Source organism: Somniosus microcephalus, chromosome 1 (assembly GCF_052327205.1).
Source record: "Somniosus microcephalus isolate GS21.2 chromosome 1, FLI_Smic_1.0, whole genome shotgun sequence".
Classification (NCBI taxonomy): Eukaryota; Metazoa; Chordata; class Chondrichthyes; order Squaliformes; family Somniosidae; genus Somniosus; species Somniosus microcephalus.
Window position 1 is genome coordinate 64,837,503 of NC_140987.1, and position 10,148 is coordinate 64,847,650.

Consider the following 10,148-nt stretch of genomic DNA (forward strand, 5'->3'; position numbering starts at 1 on the left):
AGTCTTGGAAACAATGGCTTGATGTTTGCTAGTGGAGTCATGGTCCAAGCAGAGGTAGGAGGAGGTGTCGGAGAGTTGGCTTTCAGCTTCCGCACGGTCGAGGTCAGTTTGCCAAACAACAACAGCACCACCCTTATCAGCAGATTTAATGATAATGTTAGGGTTGGATCGGAGAGAATGGAGTGCTGCAAGTTCAGAGGGAGGTAGGTTGGAGTGAGAGAGGGGAGCAGAGAAATTGAGACGTGTAGAAGTGCCTTACTTCTTAGCTCTGGGTAATGACTCAATACACACTTGGATTCGTCAGACGGACAGGCCTTTTATTTCACTTCTTGCAAGGGGAATCAGCACCTCTACTCAAGGGGTGAGGCTACTATTCCAATGATACAGCATAAGCATTCCATATTTATACAGTGTAACAAACAAGTTTGATTGACATTCCTTTGTTCCTCTATCAGGATACATTTTAGATTAATCATCAGGTAGAAATAACATATTGACAGAAGGATCCTGGACACATAAGTCAACCGTTAACCTATAACAGGGCATGAATCGTGTAACCGGAGGTCCTCTTTAATCATATATTGGGAGGCTAGCTTTGCTTACGGTCACAAGTTATCAGGTCATTGGTACATCAAAGGAACTCATTATTTCACTTCTACATTCTCATTAGGTGGGCAGACATCTGTTCTTGGCTGTAGTCCGAGTACGTGCAATAGCTCTAGTTACACATCGACACTTGCCCAGTGTCAAGTCTGAAAACTTTTACCCAGCAAGCACTTGAAATTAACCCCTTATATCATGTAGATTTCCTCAGACGGCCGATGTCACGTCGGCAGTTAGCAATGAAAAAATCTAGAGAGGGTAAGAGGCCAGAGGGCGGGGTCCAGGTAGAACGAAAATTTTGAAAGCAGGAGAAAGGGTCAGCTGTGCGAGCGGAAGACTGCTGGCCAAAGAAGTGGGCTCAGAGATGAAGGCGACGGAAAAAGAGCTCAGCATCGTGCTGAGCTCGAAATCCATGGAGATGGGGGCGTAAGGGGATGAAGCTCAGGCCTTTGCTGAGGACTGATCGTTCGGGGTCAGAGAGGGGAAGGTCAGGGGGGATAGTGAAAACGTGGCAGGGGGTGAGATTGGGAGAAGGGGGGTCAGAGAAAAGTGAAGGAGAAGAAGGTTCCGGAGGGGCGTTGGTGTTCAAAAGTTGATGAAGCTTGCGATCCTTGACATCAGAAAGGAAAAAAAAAAGTTTGTTGTTGAAGCGTCGGATGAATTGAAGGATGAAATGGCCCTGTGGACCCGGACAGCTTTGAGATAGAGTGCGTCGGTGCTACTGAAGAGAGAGGTCGAGAGTGTTCATGTGGTGGCGCATGGCGTTGAGCGTGGATCTCAAGATATGGCGAGAGCTGTAGTTCGAGGAACAATGAATATCTTGGAGATATTTGTAATCCTGGGTGGATCTGAAACACGAAGGGTGGAAGTTCAGTTAGAATCCACGTGGAATAAGCCAGAACCGGAGACAGTTGCTGAGGAAAGAGATGTGGCTGTGAAACCGAGTCTTGGCAGATACCTGATCAAACACGAGAAGGGAAACTGAAAGCAATGAAGATGAACAAGTTTGAAGAGACAAACGGAAATCCCGTCGGAGAGAAGAGCAGAACTTCTTCAAAGTGGGCATTCCTAGAAGAGAGGTGGCAGTGAACCAAACACTAATACAATAAATAAGCAGTGGGAGCGCTTTCAGTGGAATTCCCACTTCTATGTCCCCTTTCACCACCATCCCTCTCCTGGGCCAGTGCCACATCACTCTTACCATTCTGCAGCAGACCAGCTTGGTGAAGATCAGTGGCGCATTGTAAGGCCATGGATACAATATCTGTCATCCTGTTTAAGGTGGCAGATAGGTTGGCATCCAAAGACTGCACGGCCGTGGTCATGGTCTGCATGGATTCACTTGAGAGCCATGCTTGAAGCTCCATGGAGGCAGCCAATCTCTCCCAGGCAGACATTCTTGCAATTCTCTGCACCACCAAACCATTAGCGATCGAGTTAGACTCCTCCGTCCTCTCCGCTATTGTGGAGAGTGTACGTGGCATGTTTGTCAGTACCTGGCCAAGTTGCTGATGCACCTCCAGCATTCTCCTTCTCAATGCTAGCCCCTGGGGTTCAGCAACTGTGTCCAGCTGAGCAGAGCTTGGAGAAGATTGCGCCCCCCGACGCAGACTCTCCACAGCTGTCCCTGCCACCAGTGTTTGCTCGGGCTCACTTGTGAGGTGTGAATCACCAGGTGAAAACCCAACTAACTGTCTAAGTAGACCCACCGAAGTGCGAGTATCTGCGCTGGTGCTTGGCTGTACGTCCTGTGACGGTATATCCTCAGAAAGAATGAAGTCCTATCAGGAATCGTCCTCATGGATGTCATGCGACACTTGCTATATGTGTGGCGGCTCTGGAAGACAAAAGAAAGGGATATGATTTAGTCATGGCAAAGTCACAATCTTCACAATCGCCATACTCAGTCTTCTCATTGTTCAGTCATTGACTAAATAAAGTCAGCATATGTGTGTCAGAGATATTTGTAATTCTGTCACCAGCTATCTGTGAGCTCCCTGTCCCTCCATCTCCAACCGAGAGGGATGCAGATGTACCACTTATCTCCAGGGCGTCCTCTGTAATGATATCAGCAAATAGAGATGGTATTTGCCTGTTTGATTATGATGCCTTAACAACATGTTTTCTTTGTATTAATCTGCATTTTAACTGTAACACTTAATGAACTTACATTATCATTATCATGATCAAGGTTTTCTAACCTTGCTTTGTGTGTTCACATGAAATATGTCATTAAGTGTTACAGTTAAAATGCAGATTAATACAAAGAAAACATGTTGTTAGTTAAAAGTAAAATACTTTTGTTTTAAGAAAAGGAGATGTAATGATATCAGCAAATAGAGCTGGTATTTGCCTGTTTGATTATGATGCCTTACCAGCATGTTTGCATGTATTGATTGATTGTGCCTGACCAGCAGAGGGCATGTGATAGAGACAAGCAAGGCAGTTTACTTTAGTTTCAGTTTCATTCTAGATGCATCACTAGCATGATGTCCCCTGTAAATGCTGTATAAAGAGTTGAACAGACTTTAGATTAAAAGACATTCTCTTTCATAAATGTCTCGTCATTGAACCCACGAAGGAATCAATACATCCTCCTCTGTGAGCTTTCCTATTTGAGGCGGCCCACCTCCAGTCCTCTCCCTCTCCCTTGTGTTTTGCACTCTCTTCTCCTACAAGGGGTGAAAAAACAGACCTGTGAGTGAGTTATGGTGAGGTAGTCGGGACCAGCGGGAGCAGCGAGGAGGAGCTCGGCAGGAAACCCGGCGACCAGCGAGGCCCGAGACCAGTCGGGAGCAGTGTGAGACCGGTATAAAAACCGGAGAGAGGCGAGGCCCGAGACCAGTCGGGACCAGCGGGAGCAGCGAGGAGGAGCTCGGCAGGAAACCCGGCGACCAGCGAGGCCCGAGACCAGTCGGGAGCAGTGTGAGACCGGTATAAAAACCGGAGAGAGGCGAGGCCCGAGACCAGTCGGGACCAGCGGGAGCAGCGAGGAGGAGCTCGGCAGGAAACCCGGCGACCAGCGAGGCCCGAGACCAGTCGGGAGCAGTGTGAGACCGGTATAAAAACCGGAGAGAGGCGAGGCCCGAGACCAGTCGGGACCAGCGGGAGCAGCGAGGAGGAGCTCGGCAGGAAACCCGGCGACCAGCGAGGCCCGAGACCAGTCGGGAGCAGTGTGAGACCGGTATAAAAACCGGAGAGAGGCGAGGCCCGAGACCAGTCGGGACCAGCGGGAGCAGCGAGGAGGAGCTCGGCAGGAAACCCGGCGACCAGCGAGGCCCGAGACCAGTCGGGAGCAGTGTGAGACCGGTATAAAAACCGGAGAGAGGCGAGGCCCGAGACCAGTCGGGACCAGCGGGAGCAGCGAGGAGGAGCTCGGCAGGAAACCCGGCGACCAGCGAGGCCCGAGACCAGTCGGGAGAGAGCAGCAGCGGAGAGGCAGCAGTCGGCGAGACTCGGGGCCATTTAAAAAACAGCTGAGGCGGAAGTCCAGCTCTTGAGCTTTTTTTCAGAAGCGGACCTGGTGGGAAGCACCCAGGTGAAAGGTATTTAAGGAGGGTGGTGGCTTAAACCCGAGTTCCTACAGAGTAGGAACCCCCACCGCCCCCCTCCTCTAACCTAGTAGTCTTTTAGCAGCTGTCTAAAAACAGAGGTCACAAATTTTTTGGTCTCAGTTTCTTTTCAGCAGGGCAGGAACCGGGAGGAGCGGGAAGTCGGCGTAGGACCAAGGGGACACAAGACCGGGAAGTCAGCGAAAGACCAGGGAGGTAAGACTAACTGGTAAGTACTTTCCTCAAACCTTCCTAGGAAGTAAAACCAAAACTAGTGGGATTTGGTGAGTTTAAAAAGGAATAAGAGGAGTACAGTATACATTGGTCTAAGTAAGCTTCGGGAAAACAAAAGTCGATAAATAAACTAAAACTAGAAAATTAAAAGTAATATAAGGGTTAAGTCATGGCAGTAGAGCTCGGACCTGTGTCATGCTCCTCCTGTAACATGTGGGAAATCAGGGACGCTTCCTGTGTCCCTGACGACTATGTGTGCAGGAAGTGTGTCCAGCTGCAGCTCATGTGGGACCGCATGACGGCCCTTGAGCTGCAGATGGACTCACTTTGGAGCATCCACGATTCTGAGAGGGGTGTGGATAGCACATTTAGTGAGTTGGTCACACCGCAGGTTAAGGCCAGCGTAGACAGTACATGGGTGACCAAAAGGCAGAGCAAGGGCAGGAAGGTAGTGCAGAAATCCCCTGGGGTTGTCTCCCTTAGCAACAGGTTCACCGCCTTAGGTACTGTTGTCGGGGGGGGTGACACATCGGGGGAAGGCACCAGCAGCCAGGCTCATGGCACCATGACTGGCTCTGTTGCAAAGAAGGGAGGGAAAAAGAGTGGCAGGGCTATAGTAATAGGGGATTCGATTGTAAGGGGAATAGATAGGGGTTTCTGTGGTCGCGACCGAGACTCCAGGATGGTATGTTGCCTCCCTGGTGCAAGGGTCAAGGATGTCTCGGCGCGGGTGCAGAACATTCTGGAGGGAGAGGGGGAACAGCCAGTTGTCGTGATACATGTTGGTACCAACGACGTAGCTAAAAAAAGGGAAGAGGTCCTACAAGTAGAATTTCGGGAGTTAGGAGCCAAGCTAAAAAGTAGGACCTCGAAGGTAGTAATCTCTGGATTACTACCAGTGCCACGTGCTAGTAAGAGTACAGAGAACAGGATAGTTAGGCTAAATACGTGGCTTGAGCAGTGGTGTAAGAGGGAGGGTTTTAAATTTTTGAGGCATTGGAACCAGTTTTGTGGTAGGTGTGACCTATACAAAAGGGACGGTCTACACCTGTGCAGAGATGGAACTGATGTTCTCGGGGTAATTTTTGATAAAGCAGTTCGGGAGCATTTAAACTAGTATGGCAGGGGGCTAGAAACCTATGTAGTGAAATAGAGGAAAGTGAAAGGCAGACAGAAATAAATGATAAAAGGGTGAGGAACAAAAAACAAAGGGCCAAACTAATTCATAAAAAATGTGAGCATAAAAAAAGCCTGAGGGTTTTATACCTTAATGCGAGAAGCATCAGGAACAAGGTAGATGAATTAGCTGTGGAAATAGAGGTTAATAATTATGACCTAATTGGGATTACGGAAACATGGTTGCAGGGTGAGCAGGGCTGGGAGCTTAACATACAGGGGTATTCAGTATTTAGGAAGGATCGACAAAAAAGAAAGGGAGGAGGGGTAGCATTGCTAGTAAAAGAGGGGATAAATGCAATTGAAAGGAAGGATATTAACTCAGTTAATACAGAATCTATATGGGTGGAGCTAAGAAATAGCGAGGGGCGAAAAACATTAATAGGAGTGGTATATAGGCCTCCAAATAGTAAAATAGAGGTTAGGGAGGGCATCACGAGGGAAATTAGAGAAGCGTGCAATAAGAGCACAGCTGTCATCATAGGTGACTTTAACTTACATATAGATTGGACTAGCCTAATCAGTAAAAATAATGAGGAGGAGGAATTCCTTGAGTGTTTGAGGGATGGTTATCTGGATCAATATGTCGAGGAACCAACTCGGGAACAGGCTATATTGGACTGGGTACTGTGCAATGAGAAGGGACTAATCAGTAATCTTGTTGTACGGGGACCCTTGGGTCAGAGCGATCATAACATGATCGATTTCTCACTCGAAATGGAGAGCGAAGAAATTGACTCAGAGACTAAGGTCCTGAATTTAAACAAGGGGAATTATGATGCCATGAGACGGGAACTGAGTAGGTCTGATTGGACAACGTTCCTGGGAGGACTGGAGGTAGATAAACAATGGCAAACATTTAAAGATAGAATGACAAAATTGCAAAAATTGTTTATACCAATCTGGCATAAAAGGAAATCTAAAAAGGTGACTCAACCGTGGATAACAGGGGAAATTAGAGACAGCATAAAATCCAAAGATAGGGCGTATAAAATAGCCAAAAAAAGCGCCAGAGCGGAAGATTGGGAACAGTTTAAGATAGAGCAAAGGAGGGCAAAGGGCATAATCAAGAGGGGCAAAATAGCTTACGAAAACAAGCTGGCGGAAAATATAAAAACTAACTCCAAAAGCTTTTATAAGTATATCAAAAGGAAAAGACTGGTGAAAACCAAAGTTGGTCCATTGCAGTCAGATACGGGGGAATATATAATGGGAAATAAGGAAATGGCAGATCAACTAAATGCATACTTTGGGTCAGTCTTTACGAAGGAAGACACAAAAAACCTCCCTGGGATATCGGGAAAAATAGGGACATTGGCAAAGGAGGAACTGACGCAAATCAATATCTCTAAGGATATGGTGTTAAGGAAGCTAAAGGGATTGAAGGTGGACAAATCCCCAGGGCCTGATAACATGCATCCTAGGGTACTGAAGGAGGTGGCCCTAGAGATAGCGGATGCACTAAGGATGATTTTTCAGAATTCATTAGACTCGGGAACAGTGCCGATGGATTGGAGGGTAGCTAACGTGACCCCACTATTCAAAAAGGGGGGTAGGGAAAAAGCAGGTAATTACAGACCTGTAAGCCTTACATCAGTTGTGGGCAAAATGCTGGAGTCCATCATTAAGGATGAAATAGCGGAGCACTTAGCAAATGGGGACAGGATAGGACAGAGTCAACATGGATTTACAAAGGGTAAATCGTGCTTGACTAATCTATTGGAATTTTTTGAGGGAGTAACTGGTAGAATAGATGGGGGAGAGCCAGTAGATGTGGTGTACCTGGACTTCCAAAAGGCCTTCGATAAGGTCCCACATAAAAGATTAGCATGGAAAATTGAGGCTCATGGGATAAAGGGGAAAGTTTTGGCGTGGATAGGGAACTGGCTGTCAGATAGAAAACAGAGAGTTGGAATAAACGGCTCATTTTCTGAATGGCAGGCAGTAACAAGTGGGGTACCACAGGGATCTGTCCTGGGCCCCCAGCTGTTCACAATTTACATTAATGACCTGGATCAGGGAGTCGGATGCAGCATTTCCAAATTTGCAGACGACACTAAACTAGGAGGGGGGGTGGGCTCAGAGGAAGAGACCAGGAAGCTCCAGAGCGATTTGGACAGACTGGGCGATTGGGCGGATAAATGGCAGATGCACTATAATGTGGACAAGTGCGAAGTTATCCACCTTGGGTGCAGGAACGGGAGGGCAAATTATTATTTAAATGGCAATAGATTGGGAGAGGGGGAAGTACAGAGAGACCTGGGTGTTCTTGTACACCAGTCACTGAAGGCGAGCATGCAGGTGCAACAGGCGGTCAAGAAGGCAAACGGTATGCTGGCCTTCATAGCAAAAGGGTTAGAATACAGGAACAGGGATACCTTGCTGCAGCTGTACAGGGCACTGGTGAGACCACACCTCGAGTACTGTGTACAGTTTTGGTCGCCTCATCTGAGGAAGGATGTTCTTGCCATGGAGGGGGTGCAGCGGCGATTCACCAGGCTGATACCAGGAATGGCGGGAATGACCTATGAGGAGAGACTATGTAGTTTAGGGATGTACACACTGGAGTTTAGAAGATTGAGAGGGGACCTCATAGAAGTGTATAAAATTCTGACAGGTCTAGACAGACTGGATGCAGAAGGAATGTTTCCCTTGGCGGGTGAGAACAGAACTAGAGGACATAATTTAAGGATAAGGGCTAAACCATTTAGGACAGAGATGAGGGGGAATTTCTTCACTCAGAGAGTGGTGAACCTGTGGAACTCATTGCCACAGAGGGCAGTGTACGCCAGCTCATTAAATATATTTAAGAGGGAATTAGATATATTTCTACGGGCAAAAGGGGTTAAGGGTTACGGAGAGAAGGCGGGGACGGGATACTGAATTAAAAGATCAGCCATGATCTCATCGAATGGCGGAGCAGGCACGAAGGGCCGAATGGCCTACTCCTGCTCCTATCTTCTATGTATCTATGTATCTATGTATTCACCCGATGGATGCAGTGCATTCGGTGAGGGTGACGATGAGACAGATGCATTACACTGCATAAAGATTGGGGTGAGTGACAATGGTGGATGGGTTAATGGGGAAGTAATGAAATGCAAAGAAAGTGAAGGGTGGGTGCTGCTAAAAGTTCAGTGGGTGAGAGGCGTGATGCAATGGAGAACGTTTAGCAAGAGAGTGTCCTGGCCTGGTTAGGTCATTAAACCGCTTCCTACATTGCAACCACAAGCTTACATTTCATTGTACTGCACTTGTGCACTAACAATGACAATAAAAGTTGATTTGATTTGATTTGATTTGATCTATGACCAGGGCATAATGCTCCTGCTCCTCATTGCCTCAGCTACCTCCAACCATGCCTTCTTAGTGACAGCAGCAGGTTTCTTCCTGCCATTGCTGTATGTCCCTTTTGCTCCTGACTGCACCCAGCAGTAATTCCAGGGATGCGTCATTGAATCTAAGTGCTATCCTTGCTCTACATCCAGCATCCATCCTGAACACCTCCAGTTACCATTTGTGCGTTTTCCCTTTAAATACAGCTGAGATCGCATCATGCAGGTGTGCATCATGCAGGTGCGCATCATGCCCACTACGTGAAACCTGGAAGAAAAAAAGAATTGGTTCAATTTAGTTGAGATCATAGATTCCGACCTATTGAGTTGACTTCCCGGTTTCACCCACGCAATTCCACCCCTCAGCTCGGAAGTCATCTCCATATTAACATTGGGGCCTCTATTCCCTGCGGTGCTCACTGGTCGTGGAAGGATTTAGAAATTACTTGACTATTAAACTTGCATTGCTTATGGTGGTTTCCCAGCAGGAGGCCACAGTACATGTTTGAGGTGAATTATACAGCCCAGCTAAAGCACCTGCACAAAGACTGATTGTTCTTAGGCCACGATCTTGAGAGAATGAACTGCTATGCCATGAATTTTGGGCTATCACCTTTCCAGAAACCCAAACTAAAGAATTGCTGCTGGCAAGGTGTAGTTTAACAGGAATTGTAACTTATCATGACTGAAAGGAATTGTAACTTGTGATGACTGAATCAACAATCCAGGGTTATTCAACTAAATTACAATTTTTAAACCACATTGTAAAAAGACTGGATCGGAAGGTTCTGCAGGCTTCTGCTTGATGTCAGTGGTTCCTGTAGCAAAAAAAACTAGCCAAAAGTTGGACAAATAAAGGGATTTGAAATCTTGACAAGTGCAAATTTCTAAGTGTAAAACCAGGCCCAAATTGTACAAACTTCCCCTATGGCAAGGTCAAGCAGCAGGGGAAACACTTGGCAATCAATGGGCAAGTGTTATTGACTTGGTGCCAGCTCAGTTCAACATAAAACCTACAGTCAGCAGACAATACAGGAATGCACTTGTGCAGCCTTCAGGTAAGAGTTTGAATAGAGTCCTTGGGATGATAGATTCACCAATAGTTGTAATACAGTTTTCATATAGCCTTCCTCCAAAAAAAAAATGTGTGCAACCATGTACAATGTCTGTGTCCATGAATGGGAGTCATTCATTCCCTGCAGCCTCTAATTTGGGCATGGAATTTGTACAATAGCAACATTCAAACAAG

At 47.0% G+C, this 10,148-nt stretch overlaps 1 long non-coding RNA gene across 1 annotated transcript; it reads right to left on the bottom strand.

The window, feature by feature from the left end:
- Window positions 1-245: 245 nt before the first annotated feature.
- Window positions 246-9,880, bottom strand: LOC147124144 (uncharacterized). Its single transcript, XR_015079619.1, has 3 exons — window positions 9,079-9,880; window positions 2,313-2,440; window positions 246-1,451 (listed from the first exon to the last, which is right to left on the bottom strand). It is a non-coding gene; the product is annotated as an uncharacterized LOC147124144 (long non-coding RNA).
- Window positions 9,881-10,148: the final 268 nt, after the last annotated feature.